Here is a 26,820-nt window from a genome sequence, read left to right on the forward strand (position 1 = left end):
TTGAGCCTGGTGGTGCCAGATAGACCCCTGGCAGGACTAGTTTCCATGTCTGTGGTCAGAGATGGTAAACTGTACAACCTGCCATGTACAGTCCACAGCTGTCCAGCATACCCCTGTGTAGGGCAGCCACATGGTGTGACTGTGTGCATACACACACACACACACACACACACACACACACACACACACACACACATCACCATCACAGCCAGGTTACCTCCAGACACACACACACACACACACACACACACACACACACACACACACACACACACACACACACACACACACACACACACACACCAACTCTGCACAGCCCATTCACAGTACACCCATCTAAACACACACACATGATGTCAACCATACGGACCAGGGTAGGCCTCTGGCAAATCCACACTACACCTTGTGCATAATATGATACCTATGCCACATCCCTGTCATCCATACCACCAATGCAGGGGCATGTAAATATGGTTCTGATGCACAGTGTGAATTAAGAACAGTTTAGCTATGTAATGTGTGTAAGGTCCTATCAGCTGACATTTGTAATGGGTACACTTCAGAGTGTGTGTACATTTTCAGCTATGATGCAATATTGGTGTTAGTAATGCTGACTGAATGTAGTCTCACATGCTGTATTCTGTTTGTGTTCTAGGTGTCTGTGTGTCAGCAGCAGGTGACCCTGCAGAAATTTTCATTGAGGGACATGGCAGAGTTGTAACACATCAATCATGTCAGAGCTGAGGTACAGCTGTATATATACACATTTACCAGGTCTGTGTAACAGTTATTGCATGTGCCACAGAGCTTATATGGCTGAGGGGTGTCTACACTTAAGTCTATGGTGATTGACGTCAGCAGCCCTTGTGAAGTGGACAATGGTAAGTGTAGTGGGTAGAATACACCTTAGATTGGTAAAACCCACACCCCCAGAGAACATTGTGTTGACCAAACACACAGAGAATACTGTTCCCACACACACAGTCACACACACACATACACAGTTGCCAGTGCTGGTTTTGGAACTCCCACCCATCTAGTAAGTGGTACTACAGTGTTATGCAGTTGTCGCTGGTAGCACAGAACTAACAGTGTGATGACTGCTCCAAGGTACCTGTGAAGTGAATAACAACACGTGCCCTTGTGAGGTATGGCAATCAGGTGTGTGTGTGTGTGTTTCTCTGTGTGTGTGTATGTGTGTGTGTGTGTGTGTGTGTGTGTGTGTGTGTGTGTGTGTGTGTGTGTGTGTGTGTGTGTGTGTGTACTGGGTGTGGAAGGATTCATAAGATTGTCACCTACAAGTCTACACACTCACAAACACTGCTATACACACCAATGCACACACAATTGCCAGTACTGACATTAGCAACCCTGCCTATCATGTTATTCATTCAATACTGTTACATGCAGCACAGGGCTTATACGGCTGAAGAGTGTCCACAAATACCTCTATGGTGGACGTGAACAGCAGCCTTTGTAAAGTGGACCTTGGGACATGTACTGGGAGTATCATAGCCTAATATTGTAAACCATGGCTAACCAATAGATGAAGTTCTCACTCACACATTTGATTTGCCAGGACTGAGATTAGAACCCTTATCTATGTATTTGCTGCTAATACGGTGTTATGTATTTATCTCATGCACAAAATGCACAAAGTTTGCAGGATGGAGAGAGTCCCAAGGTAATTCCGAGGTGAACAACATCACCAGGCATTGTGGTATGGCAATGGGTGATTTACTGGGTGTAAATGGACCCAAATACTCAAACCTATGGTTATACACACACACACACACACACACACACACACACACACACACACACACACACACACACACACACACACACACACACACAAATACACTCATATACACATTTGCCAGGACAAAGATTAGCAGCCCTGCCTATCTTGTTAGTCAGTCCATACTGTTACATAGTTGCTGCACACGGCTTAGGGCTTATTGGGCTGAAGAGTGTCAACAGATGGTTGATGAAGACAGCAGGCCTTGTAAAGCAGACCTTGGGACATAAACTGGGAGTACCACAACCTAAAAATGTAAAACTCACCCTCCCACATGGAAATCGTTCTCACTCAGACACAAGATATGGTTCACGCACACACACACCCACACTTGACAGGACTGAGATTAGAACCCCTGCCTATCTAGTTACTACTATCACAGTATTATGCATTAATAACATGCGCCACAGAGCTTATAGTGTGAAGGGTGTCCCACAGTTTTTCTAAGGTGAACAACATCAGAAGCCCTTGTAAAGTATGACAATGGGCAGTGTTCTGGGAGAGTGAGGTCTCAAACTGCTGTATGCCACAAATATACACACTTACCAGGACTCAGATTAGAACACATACCAATGTAGTCATTGGTACTATAGTATTATGCAGTTACAGCATGCACCATGGAACTTAGAGAGTGAAGAGTGTCCCAAGGTACCTATATAGTGAATAACATCACCAGCCCTTGTAAGGTATGGCAATGGTAGATGCCCTGGGTGAGAAGGGCCTCAAACTACTTTTACTCACATGTTTACACACTCACAAACAATTTTTTGCACACTAATGCACACACACACACACACACACACACACACACACACACACACACACACACACACACACACACACACACACACACACACATACACACACACACATTTGCCAATGCTAAGATACATAGGTTCATAGCTTCATAGGTGTGTATTAGGCAAATGGCCATGGAGCCTTTACAAGCCTAGCCCATGGAGATACCCTGGCATTGTGCCACCTGACAATAGTCTCCAGTGTGTCTAATGAGTATAGACACTGGAGTGATCTCCCGGGTGGGATTTCTATTCCCCATCCACTCATCCAGATTTCTCTTGAAGAGGACCAGTGAGGTGCTCTGCTTGACATGTATGCAAAGTCTATTCCATAGCGTGGGCAGTCTCTGGGTTGTGAACCTGTCCCTCCAGCATGTTCTGTTGATTGTGGCAATGGGGTTCAGGTCTCTGGGGAATGTGGTGTGGATGGATTGGTTTCTTCAGATGTAGCATTCCTGACAGAGCTAGGTCAGACATGGCTGTGTAAGTCAGGCAGAAATTGCTGCTAAGTAGCCAATATGAGACAGAGAATAGTTGGAGTTATTGGAGTCTGTCCATATAGGGTAAGTGTTTAAGGCCTAGGATCCTCTTTGTGAGGTACGTTTGCAGCCTCTCCAGTTGTTGCAGGTGTCCAGTGGGGTACATGCCAAATGGGCCATTGTACTCGATTGATCTAATGAGGGGAGAGTACAGGGAGACAATGATCACTTACTTCTTGGATGAAACACCCTTAGTCAGGAGATGTGACACATAGAAGGACTTTCTGAATACAGTGGCACTGTGGTGGTCAACAGAGAGCTCACTGTCAAACTGTGTTCCCAGTTCTCTTATAACAATTTCAGTGTTCTGTGGACTACCATCAATGTAGTAATTAATGGGAACCACATTGTTCCCAAAGGGGATGGCGGCACATTTTCTGGCATTGAGCCAAAGTCCACGGTCCTGACACCAGTCATAGGTCTCAGTGAGGCCTTTGTGCAGGATGTCAACATCATGTGGGGAGGTAATAATAGCACCCACCATGCAGTCATCTGTGAACATTGTCAGCCGGAGTCCCCTCATGTTGGGCTGAACTTCAGAGGTGTAGATCCCGAGCACAAAGGGACCCAGGACCAAACCCTGTGGGACTCCACTTATGACTGATCAACAGTCTGACATGGAGTCTGCTGCTTTCACACTGTGGGTTCTTTCTGTGAGCCAGTTTGCAAGCCACCTAGTGATATAGGGGTTGATGCCTAGCTGATTGTGTATGTTTATGATTCCTGAGTGGGGAATGGTATCCAAGGATTAGAAGGGCCACCTATCTTGTTATTTATTCCATACTGTTACATGATTATTGCATGTGGCACAGAGCTTATAGAACTGCAGAGTGTTATATTGTACTTGGCCAGTTAGACAAATGCTACAATCATTATTTCACTACTTTACAGCACATGTTCTCATAAGGGTTGTGAAGTTAACAAATTAAATGTGAATCATGCAATCCTAAGGCTACCTCTACAATAGATGACAACAGTAGGCCTTGTAAAGTGGACATTGGGATGTGTACTGTGTGGGTGACAGCAACAAATTGCAAAACCCACCCCCAATAGATATGGTTCACTCACACACACACACACACACACACACACACACACACACACACACACACACACACACACACACACACACATACACTCACACATTTGCCAGGACTGAGATTAGAACTACTTATCGAGTTACTGCTTCTACAGTGTTATGCATTTATCGCATGTGCCATGGAGCTTTCAGGGTGAAGGTTGTCCCAAGGTACTTCTAAGGTGAGGAACATCACCGGCCCTTGTAAAGTACAGCAATGGGTGATGTACTGGGTGAGACAGGCCACAAAATACCTACACATATACACACATTTCCTAGAACTGAGAATAGAACCCCTGCCTAACTAGTTATTTGTACTAGAGTGTTATGCAATTATCGCACATGCCACACAGTTTATAGGGTCGAAGGCTGCCCAAAGGTACTTCTAAGGTGACTGACATTAGCAGGACTGCTAAAGTAGGGCAATGGGAAGTGTACTGGGTGTGAATGGCTCAAAATCCTTAACCTACAAACACAAACAATTTTGCATTTGCCAGGACTGGGATTAAAACCCATACCTAACTAATTATTTGTACTATAGTGTTATGCAGTTATCACATGTGCCACAGAGCTTATAGGACTGAGGGCTGCCCAGAGATGGTTCTAAGGTGACTGGCATCAGCATGACTGCTAAATTAGGGCAATGGGAGGTGTACTGAGTGTGGATGGGCTCAAAATCCTTAACATACAAACACTTTTACATTTGCCAGGACTGAGATTTAAACCGTTACCTAAACAGTTATTTGTACTACAGTGTTATGCAGTTATTGCACACACCAAAGAGCTTACAGGGTAGAGGCCACTCCAACAGTACTTCTATAGTGAATGACATCAGTAGATCTTGTGAAATAGGGCAATGGGAGGTGTACTGGGTGGGAATGGACTAAAACACATATTCCTAAACACACCAACCAGCAGGTCTTGTGAAGTAGGCGATGGGAGGTGCACTGGGTGAGGATGGACTTAACCACATATTCCTAAACATGGGCTAAAACACATATTCTTAAACACCCCCCAGCAGATCTTGTGAAGTAGGGCAATGGGAGGTGTACTGAGTGGGAATGGACTAAAACACATATTTCTAAACACACACACAATCCCTGTTACTTATGCCAAGACAGTGTTTAGAACCCCTACCTATCTAGTTATTTGCATGATAGTGTTACTCGGTTAACACACATGCTTTAAAGCTTACATAATGAAAGCCACTCCAAAGGTACTTCTAAGGTGAATGACACTGGCAGATGTTGTAAAGTAGGGCAATGGGAAGTATACTGTGTGGGTAACACATCATAATTCTTAGACCTACAGACACACACACACACACACACACACACACACACACACACACACACACACACACACACACACACACACACACACACACACACACACACAGACACACACACACAAAGGTAGGTGATGTGGTATTCCAACCCCCACCTCAGTATCATCAGACAATGAATCTCATCTTCATGCTGCCACATGCCAGTGTTTACAACTGGTATGCAATTGTCTGCAGAAGGACATCACTCTATAACATTCATTGTATCCCTGTGTATGACTCACTGTCTGTGTGTGTCTCCATGTGTGTCTCACTCTATCACTGTCTGTCCCTCTCTTCCCCATGTCTTTGTGTATATATTCTTGACATATTGTAATATGTTGCCTATATATATGTGTGTGTATCACATACAAAAGATGCAGATATACCACATATGTGCCACCTACAGCTAGCTGTGGGTGATCCTGTCTGATGTGTGCGCGTAGAGACAGTTAGGTTTACATAGCTGTGTGTATGCAACAACATTTGCACAGTACAGAGATATACAAAGTCTGATGTGGTTTCAGACATGAGCTTCACTTCTCTAAGTGTAGGAGCATGCTCAGTATGACCTTCTATAGTAAGTGTGTGAATCCATTCCAGGGATAGTTGTACTCCAATCCAGGTTGCTGTATGCTACAGCCATACTTTGCAACCTGTTTGTGCAACATATCTGGAGATAGGCTGCCAATATGGGGAAACAATGGGCCAAACATAGGGAGGTACTGTAACTATTGCTCTTATCAATGTATGAGTTGCTTGAGTGACGGGGTTTGTTTTAGCAGACATTTTCTGACATATGTAATTTTTGACACTGTACTGTATTGTGTCATTACCTACTGAAAGATATAATCGGATTATCACAGTTGTTTACCAGAGAAATACAAGATAGATGATGCACAGACCTATATTATGAAGTAAAAGCTAGACATTCTTGCACAATCTGGCCAATTGGGAGGTGTGGCTAGAGTTAATTCGGTGATGAAGCCTTGTAAAAGGTCCAGCACCTTGGTGATATGCTGGCTGGGGATCTCCTGGTTGTGCAGTATTCTTCTTACCTGACAGATTATATCCTGGTGTGGCCACACCTGTCAACTGTACATATTCTCATAGATTATCCAGATGCATACCTCATATATCTGGTTCTCTTAATATTGTGGTTTTCTAGCACATTTGTTGCAAATCATTCAGGATTGCAGTCAGGGAATACTGATAAAATATTAGAGTTTAAGACTTCACACCTTTCATGACCTCCATGCTACTACACACACCCTCTGTTATTCTATCAACTGTCTAACATTATGAGAGCAATATTTCAAATGTGTCCCTGTTATGCATGGCTTTGGCCAGATTTCTTCCTCTACGAGGTTGAGAGGTATGCTACTAGCATTTAGCAGCATGGCCTTACATTTGCATTTTGTTGACTGTGTTATTTTGGTAGTATGGACCCCATGACATTCCCTACAAAGGCACTATGGGTGAGGCATGGGCCTTTGCCAGAGGCCTGTAAGCCATGTGAGACTGCTGCAGGCCATCTGTAATGAGCCAGTGCATTCTGTCACTCATATGTTCCCAAGCTGCGAGGCAGTGGACCCCCCTGGGGTGACAATGGTAAGTGACAGAATGGACTGCTGTGCTACTAAGCACCAAACATCTCTACATATGTGAGCCAGACATTTGGACAGACTATGAGTAATTGGGTGACAAAGGCCTAAATATACAGACCATTGTAACTATTGGCCTTACAGACCTGGAAGGGTGATACAATAAAAGATTTTGCATTAGCATGCATTTTTCTATACGGTATGAATTCTGAGACAGTATAATCCATCGATATTTTCTGACTTTAGACTTTTGTGGTTTGGCAATGATTTGCCAGACAACCACTATTTCAGAATAAAGACACCACATATATGATGCAAACCTGTGTACATTCTGCAAAAGGTCTGTACAGTGAGGTATGGTAAGGCACTATGTAGGTTACTCCAACCTGTGTACTGTTCATATGTGTGGCCCCCTATACATGACCTGTCCAGCTTCCCAGCAATAATGGATACTGACATCTAGACATTGTGTACAACTCCCTCTGTATGTGTAGCTGACATGCAAAATAGTTGGCACTGCATTTCGTGGAACATAGCCTTGTCTACTACAGTACTGCACCTAGGCTAGTAGGACACAACAGCCATGAGAAGCAGGTGGTCACATCCTGACAAGTATTTTCTACACATATGCATAGCTCATTAAGCCCTGGATATTGGGGACATGCAACAAGTTATCATGTCAATTGGGACAGCCCTGGCAATGTGTGCTCTGCTGCTATTACCCTACAAGCTCACATGTTACTGCATTTCTATGTGAATATGGGTGTGGGGGTCACACCTGTCAACAGTATACATTTGCACAGACTGTACTGATACTGGCTTTACATTTTGGTTCCATTTAGCATAGCATTGTTCCCTGTCTTGGAGAATAGAGGCATATCACTAGAGACCACAGGTTAGATTGTAATGCCATACAACTGAGTTTCAGACTTCTTACCCTTCAGAGAGTCTTACTGCAACTAGAAGGCCTGCTGTGATATCACTGCGTAAGTCTGTAAGGGGGTATCCCATCATTGCCGCCATTTGTGTACCTTTGCCAGACATTCCTTTTTGGTTTTCTATGGCTGACTGCTGTGTGAGTCTGGTAGTGAGTATGGGATCCGCACAGTGACATCCATACATGTGACCTTTGACCCTCCTTAGTTGTCTCCCCACATATACTGCAGTGTGATTTGTCACCTTAAATAATACTGAATAGTGTGGGGAAGCCAGTATTGTGTGGACATTTCCTGTTGTCCCACTTACTTGTCAGTTGCCTGCTGCTCTCTCAGTAGGCCACCCCATTCCCTTGCATGCATGCAGCATTTCCATAGATATGCTACCAAAACATAGGAATTCCTTCATTTATTGTTAAGAAGACTGATTTACTTTGTGCCTGTGGCAGTTGTAAAGATGGTGCTTGTGGGCTGCCTATGTTAGATGTACACACTACACTGCCTATACATGGTAAGTTACAGGCAATGTGATGTGTGTGCCATCCATTTTACTGTGTGTGTGAGTCAGAGAGAGGTGTCAGTCCCTGGGTCCCTACAATGTCAGTGTGTGTGCTATGCGTTGCCTCTTTGTCAAGGCCTGAGCATACTGGGCAAGCCTCTGCCTGCCTACAGGAGCAGGCTCTGGGGCTTCCTCTTCTGAGTCCCTCTGTGCCTGTGGGGACCTTGGCAATGGTGGTGGGCTGTGTGGCCCTTCCCCATGCTGTTCCAGATGCAGCTGTTTCTACAGGATCATATTGTGTAGCATGGCACATACTATGAACATGTGTGCACATGTGGCTGGAGAGTACTGCAAGAGTCCACCAGATATGTCAAGACAGCGGAACCATGACTTGAGCATCCCAAACACACACTCTATTATGATCTTGGTTTGTGCGTGTGCCTCATTATGGCATTCTTGTGTGGGTGTGTGTACATTTCTGATGGGTGTCATTATCCACATCTCCAGTGCATAGCCAGCATCCCCCACCAGTTGGCCATATAGGATGTCCCCACTGGCAAATGCCTTGAACAGCTGTGACAAATACCAAATGTGGGAGTTGTGATAGCTTCCAGGGCTGCCAGCACACACATTCATGATAATGCCTGGGCATTCACATGACCTGACAGTTGATGGAGGGGAAGACCTTGCGGTTTATGTAGACCCTACTCTGTTCATTGATGTGGATGTACATGCAGTCTATTGCACTATTCTGCTACATGCTGGAAAAGACGCATATTCCTGGTCCTCTCCTCATGTGTGTTGGGGAAGTAAATGTGCTCACTGGCATGTGGTAGGATGGCATCCAGGAAATGGTGGAGTACCATGGATGCGGATGCCTATGAGACCCCCATGATGTCCCCAGTAGGTCTTTAGAAAGAACCTGTAGCTAGTATTCTTAAGGCTACACATACCTTGGTATCCACTGGAATGGGTTCCACTCTGTTGGCTCTGGGTTGAGGCTGGCACAGCTCAGTGATTGGCTGCAGTATGTCTCTGTCCACTCTGTAGTGCTATACTATCTCCATATCATGTAGCCCCTCATAAGTTACCCTGGGTCTGAACACTCTTCTCCTCGGTCTGTGGCGGTTGTCAGCATTATCCTCCTCACCGCCCTCACCCTCTAGCACATACTGATGGATCAAAGCAACAGCAGCTAACATGTTTTTGGTTAAAATTCTCCTGCTTATGTACACCAATGATGCAGGGTTTATGGGAAAAAACAGACTGTAAGGTATTTGCATTGTTTATACTGTTGTGCTGCAGATGCTGCCTGTTTGATTGGCTGACTATGATGCATTCCACCTGACAGCCATGTTATTTATACTTGATTGCTTGTATTCTGTTACCTCCCTTTTTTTTTCTTTTTTTCCCCTTCCCATTTCCACCCCTTTTATTAAGCCCCGAGGCATGCTGTGCAAACCGGTGCCCTAATCTAAACAGTCCTGCTATTTCCATGTTTTATTTTTTATTTTTTAGACCCTGGTGCGTGCTATGCAAACCCATTTAGCTAATGTAAACACTGAGAAATGGCCCTCCCTGGACACAAGCACACTCTTCATTTAATGGAATAAGTCAATACAGCCTCAGACACACACACCCTTGCATAGCTGTGCTTAGCTAAGCTTATCTCGGAGCTGTGGAGCTCCAATGAGCTTACACCAAGCATGACACACACACATTGTTCATGTCTGCTGCTCCTCCTGCTTATACCACTGCCTTATAGCATCTACACAGTTAACTGCAGTTTGGCACTTAGATTCTTTTTGTGATTCAGTAAATTTCCCTCATTAGCATACCCTACTGCCTTAATCCCTAATTACTGCACTGCACCAGAGCCTTTCCCTTAGCAACCATTGTTGCCTGGTATTGTTTTGATTCTGCATGCCATAGACTATAATGGCAAAATGCAGATTTCCCTTAAAATTGTGTTTTCACATATTATTTTTTTTTTTTTTCGGCATAATCTAGTTTGTGCGCCACTGCCCTATGCTTAAACAGCCGAGATCATCTATAAAAAAATGTAACTTTTATTTTTATAAAATTTAAACACTTTTTCATGCCAACGACCATATATTTGGCCATTGGCATGCCTAAAGATTATAATACATGCTTTTATTTAAGCTGGTCATGCCTCCATTTTTATTTTTGCAGAAATATATTTGACTAGTTTTAGTACTTAATAAATAAGCACCTATTCAGGCATGTCTAAAGGTCAGCTCCTGGTGTTTTCTCCTATCTACCTGATGAATCTGGGCATTTTGGGACAATACAGCAATTGCCTCGTACACAGACAACCCTCTCCTCCTACCACCCAACACTACGACCTGTGAGAGATGCAGTAATATAGCCAAACTGGAAGCAAAGCTCTCTTCACTGAAGACAGGACTAGATAGTCAAGAGGAGAAGGTAAACACTTGCACTGCACCACACTCATCACAAAGTCCCTCAAAACCTACATCATCAAAACACACAGAAGCACAAAACACACACCTACATTCATGGAGGCTCTCAATAATAACCTGCCCAAACAACAGAGACCTCCAAAGCAGAAATGCAAGCAACCTCCATACCCAACACAACCCAAATGACACATAGCCCACATACTCAGTGTGCCACTCAACTACAGCCCATAAGGCATAACGTACCCAACACTCATCATAGGTAACTCTATAGTCAGGCACACTGATGTTCCACTCACCAGGCTAAACAAGGAAAAAGTTACTGTCAGCTGCCTGTCAGGTGGAAGGATCCGCCACATAATGCACGCACTCATGTCACTCCACAACAAGTACAAATATGACTCTGCCATTGTCCATGTTGGTGTGAATGACCTGAGACATACCTCCCTGGACTACATGAAAAGAGACATGGAAGAGCTCTCTGATCTTGTAGCCCAGGCAAGTATGACCCTAGCTCTGAGTAGCATCCTGTAATCACCCAGAATGATACCACAGTACAAGGACAAAATGATTGATGTTAAAAATTGGCTAAGCTTCTGGTGTCATTCTAAGGGAATTCAGTACCTGTCTGCCTGGGATTACATGATCAACAGACCATGATGCTTTGCCAGAGATGGCCTGCACCTGTCGCCCTTGGGATTCCGCATACTGGCAAAGGCTCTTGCCACCCCTATAGTGCCTTTTTTAGGAAAGGTTCAAATGACAAATTCACCACCGTAACAGGTACAAGCAAGCAAAATCTGAGTGTAATGCTACTCAATGCTAGAAGTCTAAACATCAAAATGCACTCACTCGAGGCATTCCTTAAAATGGAGAACATTGACATCTGTGCAGTGACAGAGACCTGGTTCAAAGCTCCAGAGAGCACCCCTGCATTACCAGGCTGTAATTCATACCACACCTTTCGGCCACCAAACCCGGACCGAAACACTAAAGGTGGAGGCGTGTCCATATTCATTAAGGATATCCACATCTCCAAACTAGTTGCTCAGCATAATGCATCCGAGATTATCCAAGTGCAACTAACTCTGGGAAAAAACGCAATCCAGATTGTAGCTTACTACAGACCCCCCACCATGCCCCAGGATTCCCACTCCTCTTTTCATGATACACTGAAAATATTAAGGTACAACCCAACACTCTAATAATGGGTGATATCAAATACCCTACCATTAACTGGGAAAACTACTCATGTACCAACTCTTTTGCTTGGCGTTTTCTGGAAATCATCAGTTCCAACAACTTGGATCAACTTATCCACACCCCCACCAGGGGCAGCAATATCCTAGACCTGGTCATTACCAACATGGGTGACCGGTGTTCTACACCAGAGGTCATCTCCTCGTTGGTCAGATCCGACCATAAGCTAATCACCCTAGACATCCACATCCCGCTCCCACCCCCAATTAGGAAAACAACCATAAATATGTTCTCCAAAGCCAATTTCACGCTTCTTAAAGTGGCAGACTTCACAACACCCATGCAGATGGACAATAGAGGTACGACTGTTGAATCCTACCCAAATGCACTTCATAAGCAGTGCATGGATCGTGCTATCCCTAACAGAACCAAGATGCTATCCTCCAAAAAAAGGAAGCCAATCTGGTGGTCTTCTGCTTTAAACAAACTCTACAACAGAAGAAACAAACTGTTGCAAAAAAGAGTAAAATCCAACTGTTGGAGGAACTCCCTGGTCAGCCTCAGTAAGAAGCTGAGATCCCTCATAAAATCCTCCAAAGCTAGTTATGAAAACAAAATCGCCACTGATTGTAAAGACAACTACAAAGCATTCTATAGCTATGTCAAGAATCTCAGTGGCAACACTCAGATCTGCTCTGAGTTACAGCAAAATGATACTAAATATACAGAACCAACTGATATTGCCAACATCCTGGCAGGTAGGTTCAGTGCTAACTTTACCCCCCTCTCATCCCCTAAAGGGCCCGTCTTTATATGGGAAGAATGCGAAGTTCCTGTAATCATGGCTGCACAGGTAAAAAACTCACTCTCCAAAGCCAAGAACACAGCATCCATGGGACCTGACAACATTCCAGGCTGCTTTCTACATAAACTACAGAATGAACTGGCACCCCATCTAAGTACCATGTTCAATCATAGCCTCACCTCAGGCTTTGTTCCCATTGAATGGCACACCATGACAGTTATCCCACTCCACAAAGGGAGGGCCACAACAGACCCTGGGAACTACCGCCCCATTAGCCTGACGAGCCTGGTCTGCAAGGCCATGGAACATATCATCATGGAACTCATAAAAAAGACATTGGAGATCTCCAAACTCTAGAACCCACACAGTTCGGGTTTGTAAAAGTCAGATCATGTCTCCTAAACCTGATAGACTTCTTTGAAGTAGTCACCAAAGCCATAGATGAGGGTAAGGTAGTTCACAACGCCTATCTAGATCTCGCCAAGGCATTCAACACCATCCCCCACTCTGGAATTATAAACTCACTAAACTAAGTATAAATCTCTATGTCACAAGATGGGTTGCCAACTGGCTTACTGACAGAACTCACACCATGAAAGTAGCAGACTCCAAATCAGACTTCAGACCAGTGACAAGTGGAGTACCACAGGGTTCAGTCCTGGGTCCTCTCCTGTTTGGTATCTACTTCTCTGAAATACAGGCTAACACAGAAGGTCTTTGGTTAACTAAATTCACAGATGACTGCAAACTAGGAGCCATAATCAAAACTCCTAATGATGTGGACATCCTACAAAAGGGCCTCAATGAGACAGATGCCTGGTGTCAAAGCCATGGTCTCAAGCTCAATGACAAAAAGTGCATTGTCATCCCCTTTGGTAAAAACTCTGTACCCATGAACTACCACATAGACGGTAGTCTACTTAACACCGAAAGTGTGATGAGACCTTGGGATACAGGTGGACAGTAGTCTCTCTTTTGATAATCACATCGCCACAGTGGTCAGGAAATCCTTCTATGTGACACACCTCATCACAAAAGGTTTCTCATCCAGAAAAAAAGAGGTCATAGTTCCCCTCTACTCATCACTCATTAGACCCATTATAGAGTACAACGCCCCTTTTGGTATTTACCTAACAAGACATCTACAACAACTAGAAAGGCTGCAAAAATACATCACAAAGAGGATTACTGGCCTCAAACAGGTGCCTTATGCAGACCATCTCAAACAACTCCAGTTTTACTCCTCAGAGGCGATCTCTGCCTAACATACAAAGCTATGTCAAACCCAGAGCTGTTGGACATGCTCCACTTAAAGAAATCCCAATCCCTCTGAGCTACACACTCTAGGGACCTAAACCTTGTCACCACAATATACAGAACATGCTGGAGGGATATATTCCTCTCCCAGAGACTTCCCATACTCTGGAACAGACTACCTATCTATGTCAAACAGAGCTCCTCATTAGCACTCTTCAAGAAAAATCTTGATGATTGGATGGGTAATAGGAAATTCACCTCAGGGATCACTTCTGTGTTTCTGCTTGACAGGGGCACAGGAAAATAATTTTCTTGGGTGGCAAAAGCCAGGGTACCTTTTTTGTTAGGCTTGTATAGGTCCTAGGGCCAATAGCCTAGTATCTACCTATGAACCTACATATGAACCTAGTAGCAGGTAACATTATTCCTGCATGGATGCTTGCCTGCTTCCTGAATCACTAATTCACCTCATTTGCATGGTTTTCACCAGCAAATGAGATAATTAGCATTATTCAGTAGTGTCTGTGCAGGAATAGTGCTGCCAAGCTCATGCACATCCCCAGGCTTGTTTACAGGATCGCTCGGCGGCCATATTTCGTGCAGTAACGCTTCAACTATTCTTGCACTCCTTGTAAGTGTTACTGAATCCCAGGGTGTGTCTAATGCTCCTTTTGAGACAAATCTTCCACTCCCTTTGTTGACATGTACTAGAGTCAACCCTGCAAGAAGCTCAAAATATACAATATAGATTGTTCTAAGTTGCTTAAACATAAATTCTTTTTATTTCATTTCACTATAAAGTTATTTGCTGAACATGAATATTTTCATAACGTACCATTGACTAAGAACCGGAACACAAAACTCTGAAAACAGGTTGCAAACCAAAGAAAATGAATTCAGCCACACATTTAAGACAATTAATAATTAATTTAATAAAATAAAAATATGTTTTAATGCTTTCAAGACTGTATCATAGACTTCTTCAGAAACAAGCACTACCATAGTCGATTCATCTTAAATACCCTCCAAAAATCACATGGTGTACAAATATCCAATCAAAAAACATTCTACCCAAAACATTCTCATGCATAAAAAATATATGTGTACAAAGGATCAAGTTAAAATAATTTAGAAGTAAATTCATGAAAAAGATTTATACATGGAAAAATAAAAACATGGAAAACTAAGAAAAATAATTTTATCACACTTCATAGGACTGATGTTTTAGAATGCCACAGATCAAATTTCTCTCATTCAAACCTAGGGAATTGTATGTATTCAGTCTAATTTATTTATTTTACATTTGTTAACTGGGAAAGTCCATATGGACATGTGACCTTTTTCAGTGGAGGCCTGGGGAGAAAAGCTCCACAAAAATCATACAGTACAGCAATAGACAGTACAGTGTTTTGTTACAGCAGATTTAGAAAGACATAGGGCCAGATTTACGAAGGCTTGCATGGAGTGTAAGAGCAGTGTAAGATGGCAGACAGGCAATATGTCTGCCGAGTGATTCAGCAATAGCCAGCAGGGGGCGTGCATGAGAGCTTCTAAAGCTACTCTTGCACAGACTGTGTTATGGTATGCAAATTACCTCATTTGCTGCTGAAAGCTATGCAAATGAGGTAAATTTGCGATCCAAGAAACACTAACCTGTCTGTGTAAGAGTAGTGTTATCTGCAGAAATGTACTCCGTTGGTAACGGAGTATCGTTCTGCAAATAGCTAAATGGAGCTATGACAGCTCCAAATAAAGGATGCATCTAGTTGAGGAAGCATGCCAATGGCCAAATATAAGTCCATTGGCATTTGCAAATGTTGTAAATCCTTAAAATCCAATGTTATTCTTTTTCCCCGATCGCCGATGTTTAAGCATAGCGCAGCAGCGCGCAAACATGCTGCGCTTTAAATAAAATGAAAAAAAGGGAAAATAGCCACAAATTTGCATTTTCACTAAAAAGCTCATTCTGCCATGCAGGTGAATGGCAGGCTGAAAACAGCATGGCCACTGAGTAGTGGTTGCTAAGGGGGGGAAGCTCAGTGTGAGAGATGTAGCCAAGCATTAGTAGGCAATCATATGCAAATGAGGATAAGGATAGTGAATCCCAATTTTCCCCGGCATGTGAGCCATGTCCCTAGAGTGTAAGTGTAGGAGTAGGGTGGTAGTCGAGTAGAAGATAGGTGACATCATGAGGGGGTATTTCTGAAAGACTGTAAGGTGATTGGAGCACAGTGGCTTGTGTTTGCCCTGAGTTGCTCAGGATTGCAAGAGACGTGTTTACAGTGGTACTAGCTGAAAACAAGAAACCAAAGGTGTACGCCATGGATATATCTGAAATCTCTTGCAAATGGGCACACAGCGTGTGGGCGCGTGTGTGCGCGTGTGCGCTTGTTTGCGCGCCGCTGCCCCTTGTGGAAACAGAAAGGGAAAAAGGAAGGAAAATAAGTAGTAGGAAGTTAACCAAGGAGAACTAGCAGAGTTGTCAGGTGAAATATATCACAATCAGCCAATTACACAGGCAGTCAACTAGCCCAGCCCAGCCCAGCCCAGCAATTTAAACTCTGCAAACAGCAGTCTAACCTGTTTTTTCACAAGAACTCTGCAACACTGCAGTATACAAAGAGTGAAAACTTAAAAAAGCTTAAGGCTGACAAAATGTTAGGGGCTGCTATTGCAATCATAAACCAACATGTGCAAGGTGCTAAGGGTGGTGATGTTGTGAGTGCTGCTGAGCAACCCACAGTGAGGAGACGGAGAAGAGTGTACAGACCCAGGGTAACCTACCAGGGGCTACATGAGCTGGAGATAGTGGAGCACTATAGAATGGACATAGACCTCCTTCAGCAAATTGTTGAGCTGTGCCAGCCATGCCTCACACACAGAACCAACAGAGGGGGAACCCATCCCAGTGGATACCAAGGTATGTGTTGGCCTATGAATACTAGCTACAGGTACCTTCCAGAGACCAACTGGTGACATGACGGGGGTTTCACAGGCATTAGCATTAAGGGTACTGCACCAGTTCCTGGATGCCATGTCAGCAGATGTCGGTGAGCATGTATATTTCCCCAATACCAGTGAGGCATTGGCCAGCAATATGCATCTTTTCCACCAAATAGCAGAATACCCTGAGGTGGTGGGTGCAATAGACTGCACGCACATACACATCAATGCACCACCCGGTGAGCGGGGTAGTGTTTACATCAACCGCAAGGGCTTCCCCTCCATCAACTGCCAGGTCATGTGCGATGCCCAGGGCATAATAATGAATGTGTGTGCTGGCTGCCCTGGAAGCTATCACAATTCCCACATCTGGCATCTGACGCAACTGTACCAGAGATTTGCCAATGGGGACATTCCTGACAGTCACCTAGTGGGGGATGCTGGATACTCACTGGAGCCATGACTGATGACACCCATGAGAAATGCATACACACCTGAACAAGAACGCCATAATGAAGCACATGCACAAACAAGAAACATTATTGAGCGTGTGTTTGGGATGCTCAAGTCACAGTTCCAGTGCCTGTACACATCTGGTGGAGCCTTGCAGTACTCACCAACTACATGTACCCAAATTGCCATGGTATGTGCCATGCTACACAATATAATCCTGTGAAAACAGCTGCAGCAGGAACAGCATGGGGCAGGGCCAAACAGCCCCCCACCATTGCCAAGGCCTACACAGGCACAGCATGACTCAGAGGAGGAACAACCTGAGCCTGCACCTGTAGGCAGAAGGAGACGTGCACAGTATGCCCTGGCCTTGGCAAAGAGGCAATGCATAGCACATACACTGACTCAGTAGGAACCCTGGAATTGACACCTCTCTTTGACTCGCACATACAATAAAAGGGATGCCTAACTTGACATTACCTGTTTTCAAACATGTATAGGGAGTGTACTATGTGCATCCGACATAGGCAACCCTGCAGCATAACCTGAGGCATGATTGCCCTATATTAAGCAATATAAAGCAGTGTTAAGCACATTTTACCACTATTTAGCATATTTAAGCACAATTGCATGGAGCTGTGTGCCGTGCAAACTAGCGCAACATTGAGCAACGTTGGGCAATGTTAGGCAATGTTGGGCAACGTCGGGCAATGTTAGGCAAAGTCAGGCAAAGTCGGGTAAACAAGCTCACACCTGCTTTACTGTTCCTTAACCAGTCAGGTCTGCCCATTAGGAAAATAAAAAGCAGTGACAAGGCTTGAACTCAGGATACTGTGCACTATAGTCACAGTACTGAACCACTAAGCCATGACTGCATTTCACTGGCACAGACACAGCAGGGCAATTGTAGACTAATGCAAACACAAACAAATGCTGTATCATGTCCTCTAAACTTCCCCTCAGGCCTATGCAGACAGATAACAGCAGGCCAGGCAGTGTGATGTGGGTTGGGTAGGCTATGAAGTCACAAACTAATATACATGAAATTGGAAGCTAAGTTCTGTAGTACAGTAGTATGCCTCAAGCCAGTACGATAGGCAACAGTACAGACTGAAATGGAGTACAGGACATAGCAGTGCAGGCCTAGCAAATGTGTATAAGTGTCAGGTGAACCCCTCATCCTATGTACACCAACAGTAACAATTAGGTGTGCCCCTGGGTAGAAATGTACAAATAATAGCTGTCCCCCTGTATGTATAAATGTTGATAAGTCTATGCAAAGCGACTCATGGAAGCCCTGCAGGTACAGCGTGCTTCCTGTTGATGTACCACACAAAGGTGAGTCCTGAAGTAAAAACTAACTTGATTTTTCACACACATATAGTATATATGTCCATACTGGGCATGCTCACACACTTAAATAAACAAAGCAAATGTCAGTCAACAACATACTGAAAGATCATACTGGGCATGCTCACACACTTAGGCCATGTCTGAGTACAGCAGTGGACCACACATATCTGGCAGTTGCAGTTCTCACCCCAGAAACTTGTCACTATTCACCAATCCTGCCTTGTGCACACAGTTATATGAAAACAGACCCATATAATATATTGGACTCCTGTCATAATCAAACTATGTACTACAAGTACTGAACTTGTTCAGAGAAAGTGAAAATTCAAAGAAGACCAATAAATCTCCGATCAGTATCATCAATAAACAATGAGCACTCCTAACATTATCCAATCCATGTTCTGGCAAAAATGTTGTCAAAGAGTCCATACAGAACCATGAATCTTTCTTTCGCAATGTCATATATATCAATGTAAACGCATATATGTTCTGAGTCAGTGAAAACTGTAAATGAATACATGTACATGACTGACACCGCCAACATCTTGTAAGACAGGTTCATACATATTTACTCCCCTCTCACTGACAAAAGGGCCCATTATCATACCTGGAGACTGTGAAAACCCAGAAATCACATATACAATGGTTAAACAGCACCTTCCAAACCTAAAAACACGGTGTCTATGGGATGACATGGCTTCTCTAGCTGTGTCATATTTGAACTCCAAAACAAACAGACCCTGCACCTGAACAGTCTGTTGAGACTCACCCTCTGTACAGGATATGAAACTGTTGAATGTGTTACAGCAACATTCGGCACACTCTACAAGTGTTGGTGCACAACAGACCATATGAACTATTGTCTTATAAGCCTATTAAGTCTGATCTGCAAGGCCATGGAGTCTGTCATGATGGAATTCCTAAAGAGAGCTATTGTGAGCCTACAAACACCCAACCCTACCAATTTTGGTTTGGTCAGGGGCAGATCATGGTTCCCAAACTTGTTAGACTGTTTTGAAGTCAGTCACCCAGGACATACATCAATGAAATGAGCTACACACATCCCACATAGACCTTGAAAAGCCCTCTTCCAACCATAGCTGGCCTTAGGCATAGGCCAACTAGGCAGCTGCCTAGGGCACCACTGTAGCAGGGGCACTTTTCTAGTATTTATATGGTGTAAGTAGACCAGGATGGGGGCACCAGATGGTGTGGTAGGGGGTGCCATGGAGCCCTTTTGTCTAGGGCACCAGTTGCCCTAAGGCTGCTCCTGCTTCCAACATCCCACACACGTGTCGTGTCCACAAAATCAACAACCAGTGCATAAATATGTATGTCATCTGACGGATTGCCAACTGGGGCACAGATAGATCCCACAAGGTAAGACTTGTGGTCTCCTGTTCAAGCTGGTAACAACTGTTGTCCCCCATGGCTCAGTCCTGGGACCCCTCTTGTCTGGTGTATACTTTTCAGAAATACAGTCAAACACACGAGGGCTATGTTTAGCAAAGTTTGTGGATGACTGCAAAAAAGGTGCCATAATTGATGTTTAGGACAACAGAGACATCCTTAAAAAGGGTCTCAGTCAGACATATGTGGTGTAAAAATTATGCCCTCGAGCTACAGTCATACAAATACCACATAGGTGCCAACACCCTAAATATGGAGATGATAATAAGGGATCTATTGACACATGTGGATAGTCATCTCTACTTCCAGAAACATATTCACAAAGTGGTTAGAAAATCATGCTATGTGTTCCCACAAACTGCCAAGGTCTTTGCATGTAGGTCAAAGGAGGTTCCATCTACTCATCAGTCATCAGACCCGTCAGAGAGTACCACAACACACTTGCGATGAATCAGACTAAGCACCTTCAGCAGCTGGAAAGACCTCTGAAGTACCTCAGCAAGAGGATTACTGGCCTCAAACAGTTGCCCCATGCAACAAGACTGAATTTAACTCAGTCTGTACTCTGTTGCATACTGTCTACTCAGGAGATCTCTGCCCAACAGACAGGTCCATGTCCAATGCAGAAATGATGTACATGCGCTATCTGAAGTAAACCCAAGCTCACTGTACCACATGCTCTAGGGATATCATCATGACAACATTAAATAGAACATGTTGGAGGGATACATGACTAACTCACAGACTTCCCTTGCTTTGGAACAGGCTCCCAACCGACATTAAGCCGAGACCCTCACTGACACTCTTCCAGAGGAGTCTTGATGAGTGTATGTGAAACTAAACTGTCACACCATGGAGCACTTCATCAGCTCTACTACACAGAGGCCTAGGGAACTAACTCCATAGGTGGTGATAGCTGCACACTCTGGCCATACTAATATATGCCTCCAGGCAGATAGCCTATCACCTACCTATGTACCTATATATATATATATATATATATATATATATATATATATATATATATGGGGAACACAGTATAATAAGCCAAAGATGGATGGGCAGAGATGTGTGTAAGAGGGTGACCATGACAGTGAGCCATCCAGGACTGTCCCACCTAGCACACATCCCAATGGCACAAAAGACATGAGGTGCACATCTCTCCCACTGTACATAACAGCCACCAGTATCTGTAAGCATTACAGTGTATGTGGTCCATGTGCCTGCTGTACAACATGACTGTACAATGAAGTACACATCTACTATCTGTAGACATGTACATGTCACATAGGTTCATAGGTATGTAGTAGACTATCTCCACGAAGGCATATATCTGCCTATGCAAGTTGTGCAGCTTTCACCCACACCATTGGGTAGTCTCCCAAGGCCTAGTTCTAATAGTTAGTACCCTAAGCCCCTTTCTAGTGGGGCTGCTGATGTGATGCCTGGCATGAATTGTCTGTTTCCCATCCACTCATCAAGGTTCCAATTGAAGAGTGTTAGTGAGGGGATTCTGTCTGATGTACATTGGGACTCTGTTCCACAGTAAGACAAGTGTCTGGGATGGTACTCTATCCTGCCAGCATGTTGTATTCTTCATTCTGATGAGGTTCATATCCCTGGAATGTGTAGGGCAACTCAATGTTGTTATGTGTAGATGGAGCATGTTCAACAGTCATGTGTTGGACATGGCTCTGTATGTTAGGCAGAGTGTGTCTCTGAGTAGGCGGTACGCAAAGAAGAACAGATGTAGTTTTACCAGTTGTGTTGCATAACACAACTGTTTGAGGCCAGTAATCCTCTTGGTGAGGTACCTATGTGGTCTCTACAGCTGCTGGATATGCTAAGTTGAGTACATACAAAATGGTGCACTGTACTCAATGATGAGTCTGATGATGTAAGAGTAGAGTGCCAACACTACCTCTTTGGATCCTGATGCAAACCCTTTGTTGATTAGGTGGGCCACATAGGATCTCCCAATCACTTTGGCAACATGGTTGTCAAAGGAAAGATGACTATCTACTTGTGTCCCCACATCCCTTATCACCTTGTAATTTTTAAAGGGGTAACACCCATGTGGTAGTTTGTGGATATTCTGTTTTCAACAAAGAGGATCACTATGCATTCCTCCACAGTGAGCTTGAGGCCATGATTCTGACTCCACACATCTGTCTCATAGAGTCTCTTCTGGAGAATATGTCTGTCTTCCGGGGAATCTATTATGGCAAACACTTTACAGTTCCCCGGAAACTTAGTCAACCACAACTCTTCTGTGTTGGCATGTAAATTTGAGAAGTCTATACCAAACAGGAGGGACCAGGACTGAACCCTGGGGTACACCAGTCGTTACCGGTGTAGAGTCTGACATGTAGCCAGCTACTCGTAATGTGTGGGATATATCTGTGAGCCAGTTTGCAATCCATCATGTGATGTATGGATTCATGGCCAGGTTGGTGAGTTCATCAATGATACCTGACTGGGGAATGGTGTCAAAGGCCTTAGCGAGGTATAAGTAGGCTGTGTGGAGCTTATTTCAATCATCTGTAGCCTGGGTAACTGTCAAAGTAATCCTCCCAGTTAGGGAGGTGTGGTCTGTATTTGATGAAGCCAAACTGTGTGTGCTCAACTGTGTGAAGGTTCCCAATCTATGTATTGTTGACTTCCATTATGATTGGCTCCATTGCCTTGCAGAACACACTGGTCAGGCTCATAGAGCATGATTGCCAAGGGGTTTTCGTGGCCCCACCCCTGTGGAGTGTGAAGAACATTGCTGTGCAACATTCTATGGGTACATATCCTGTAGAGAGCATGTAGAGAGAGGTGTAGGTATCCTTGATGAATATGGATACATCCTCACCCTATGTGCTATGATTCAGGTTCTGATGCTGGAAGGTATGGAATGAGTAGTATCCTGGTAGTGCTGGTGTGCTGTCTGGAGCATTGAACTAGGTTACTGATACTGCACAGATATCAATATTCTCCATAATGAGAAGTGCCTCGAGTGTGTGCATCTGGAGGCTGAGACTTCTGGCAATGAGTAGCATTTAGCTCACTTTGTGGCTATTTGTGTTGGTTACGGGGTTTGGTTTGTCCTGCATGACCGGTGTTCCACACCTGACGTCAGCGCCTCATTGGTCCCATCTGACCGTAAGCTAATTACCTTACATATCCACATTCTGGACCCATATCCCCATTAAGGAAACCATGTTAAAAATGTCTCCAAAGCCAACTTCATGCTTCTTAAGACAGAAGTGCTGAACTGCAGGACACCCATGCAGATAGACAATACAGTTACGACTACTGAATCCTTCACAATTGCACTTCATAAGCACTTACATGACTGCATGCATCATGCTATCCCTAACAGAACTGAGACGCTAACCTCCAAGAAAAGGAAGCCAATCTGGTGTTCGCCTGCCATAAACAAGCTGCACGACAGAAGGAAAATACTGTTGCAAAAGAGGGTAAAATCCCATGACGGGAGGAGCTCCATGGTCCACATCATTAAGAAGCTGTGATTCATGATAAAATCCTCCAAAGCTAGTTATGAAAACAAAATCGACACTGATTCTAAAGACAACCACAAAGCATTCTATAGCTATGTCAAGAATCTCAATGGCAACACTCAGATCTGCTCTGAGTTACAGCACAATGGCACTAAATGTACAGACCCAACAGATATTGCGAACCTCCTGGCAGATAGGATCAGTGCTAACTTTACCCCCCTCTCACCCATGAAAGAGCACATCTCTATAATGGAAGACTGCAAAGTTGCTGTCATCACGGCTGCACAGGTAAAAAACACTCTCCAAAGCTAGGAACACAGCATCCATGGGACCAGATAACATCCCAGGCTGTGTTGTACACAAACTACAGAACGAACAGACACCACACCTACGTACCATGTTCAGTCTGAGCCTCACCTCAGGCTTTGTGCCTGCTGAATGGCACACAGTGATGGTTATCCCACTACACAAGGTGGGAGCCACCATGGACCCCAGGAACTAGCATCCCATTAGCCTGATGAGACTGCTCTGCAAGGCCATGGAACGTACCATCATATAACTTATAAAAAAAGACATTGGTAATCTCCAAACTCTGGACGACAACCATGTTGGGTTTGTAAAAGGCAGATCATGTCTCCTAAACCTGATAGACGTTACTGAAGCAGTCACCAGAACCGTAGACAAGGGTAAGGTGGTTCACACAGCCTATGTAGAACTTGCCATGGCTTTCAACACCATCCCCTACTCTGGAATTATAGATAAACCCACTAAACTAGGTATAAATCGCTATGTCACAAGATGGGATGCCAACTGGCTAACTGACAGAACACACACTGTGAAAGTAGCAGACTCCAAGTACGACATTGGAGCAGAGACAAGTGCAATACCACAGGGTTCAGTCCTGGGTCCTGTCCTGTCTGGTATCTACTTCCCTGAAGTAAACTTTAACATGGAAGGTCTGTGGCTAATGAAGTTACCAGATGACTGCAAACTAGGAGCCATAATCAAAACTACTGAAGATGTGGACATCCTACAAAAGGACCTCACTGAGACAGATGCCTGGTGTCAAAGCCATGGCCTCAAGCTCAATGCCAAAAAGTGCATTGTTATCCCCTTTGGTAAAAACTCTGTAGCCATGAACTACAACATAGGCGGTAGTATACCTAACACTGAAAGTGTAATAAGAGACCTTGGGTCACAGGTGGACAGTGGACACACTTGTGATAATCACATCCCCGCAGTAATCCAGAAATCCTTCTACATGGCACACCTCATCACAAAAGGTGTCTCATGCAGAATAGAAGAGGACATTGTTCCTCTACTCATCACTCACTAGATCCATAATAGAGTACAACACCCCTTTTGCTATGTACCTCACAAGACATCTACAACAACTGGAAAGCCTGCAGAAATACCTCACAAATAGCATTAGCGGCCTGTAATACATGCCATACACAGACTGTCTCAAAATGCTCCAGCTGTACGCTCTCGCATATCGCCTACTCAGAGGTGATCTCTGCCTAACATACAAAGCTATGTCAAACACAGAGCTGTTGGACATGCTCCACGTAAAACACTCACAATCCCTCTGATCTTCAGCCACAAAACACAGAGTGAAATACAAAAGGAAGTGGTGTATCCATTTACCTTATGAATACCCACAGCTTCAGGTTAGTGGCACAGCAAGAGGCCTTGGAGACTATGCAAGTGCAACTAACATTAGGCAAGCTGCTTATCAGATTGTAGCCTGCTACAGATCACCTACCTTGTCTCAGGAACCTCACTCAGTATTCCTGAGAACAGTGGAAAATATAAACGTCCTACCAAACACCATTATATGAGGAGATTACAACTACCAAAACACTGACTGGGAAAATTACTCGTGTACAATGTCCTTTGCCCAATGCTTCCCAGAGTTTAAAAACTCAAACGCTCTGGAACAGCTGGTTACCACTCCCACTAGAGGTGACAACATACTGGACCTGATCATCACCAACATGGGGTACCAGTGTTCCACAACAGAGATAAACCCCTCGCTGGTAATATCAGATCATAAAGTAATCACACTGGACATCCACATCACGCCCCAGCCCCCACAATCAAGGAAGCCACTGTGAAGAAAGTTTCTAAAGCAAACAGCACACTTCTCAAGACCAAAGTGGAAAGTTCTAAAGCACCCTTGCTATAGGATAATGCTATACAATCTGCAGAATCATTTACAAGTGCATTCTATGAGCATCTACAGGGATGCATGGATCGAGACATGCCAAATAAAACCAAGATGCACTCCTCCAAAAATAGGAAACCAATCTGGTGATTGTCGCACATAAATAAGCTATACAACAGAAGGAGGTAATGAACACAGGATAGAGCAAACTTCACACAAGGAAAGGCATCACTGATCATTATTAGGAAGAAACAATGATCGCTCATAAAATAATCCAAGGCCAGTTTCTAAAGACAAATTGCCAAGGAATGTAAGAATAACAGCCACAAAGCCTTCGGTAGCTATACCAAACATTTAGGTGGCAACTCTCAAAAACGCTGTCAGCTACTGCAAAATGGAAAAAAGATACACTGAACCAACTTACATTGCCCACATCCTGGGGAACAAGTTCAGTGCAAGCTCCTCCCCACATCACCCCCAAAAGGGCCTGTGTCCATCCCAGAAGAATGCAGAGCACCAGACTTCATGGACATGCAGGTAAAAACAGCCCTCTCCAAAGCTAAGAACACAGCATCAATGGGACTGGATGGTGTCCCAGGCTGCGACTTACACCAGACCCAAAAGGAACTACACCCTCACCTACATCCACTGTCCAGACTCAACCTTACCACAGGCTATGTACCCAAGGAATGGCATACAGCAACAGTC

This window comes from Protopterus annectens, chromosome 10.part0 (assembly GCF_019279795.1).
Source record: "Protopterus annectens isolate FY-2018-M chromosome 10.part0, PAN1.0, whole genome shotgun sequence".
Taxonomy (NCBI): Eukaryota; Metazoa; Chordata; order Ceratodontiformes; family Protopteridae; genus Protopterus; species Protopterus annectens.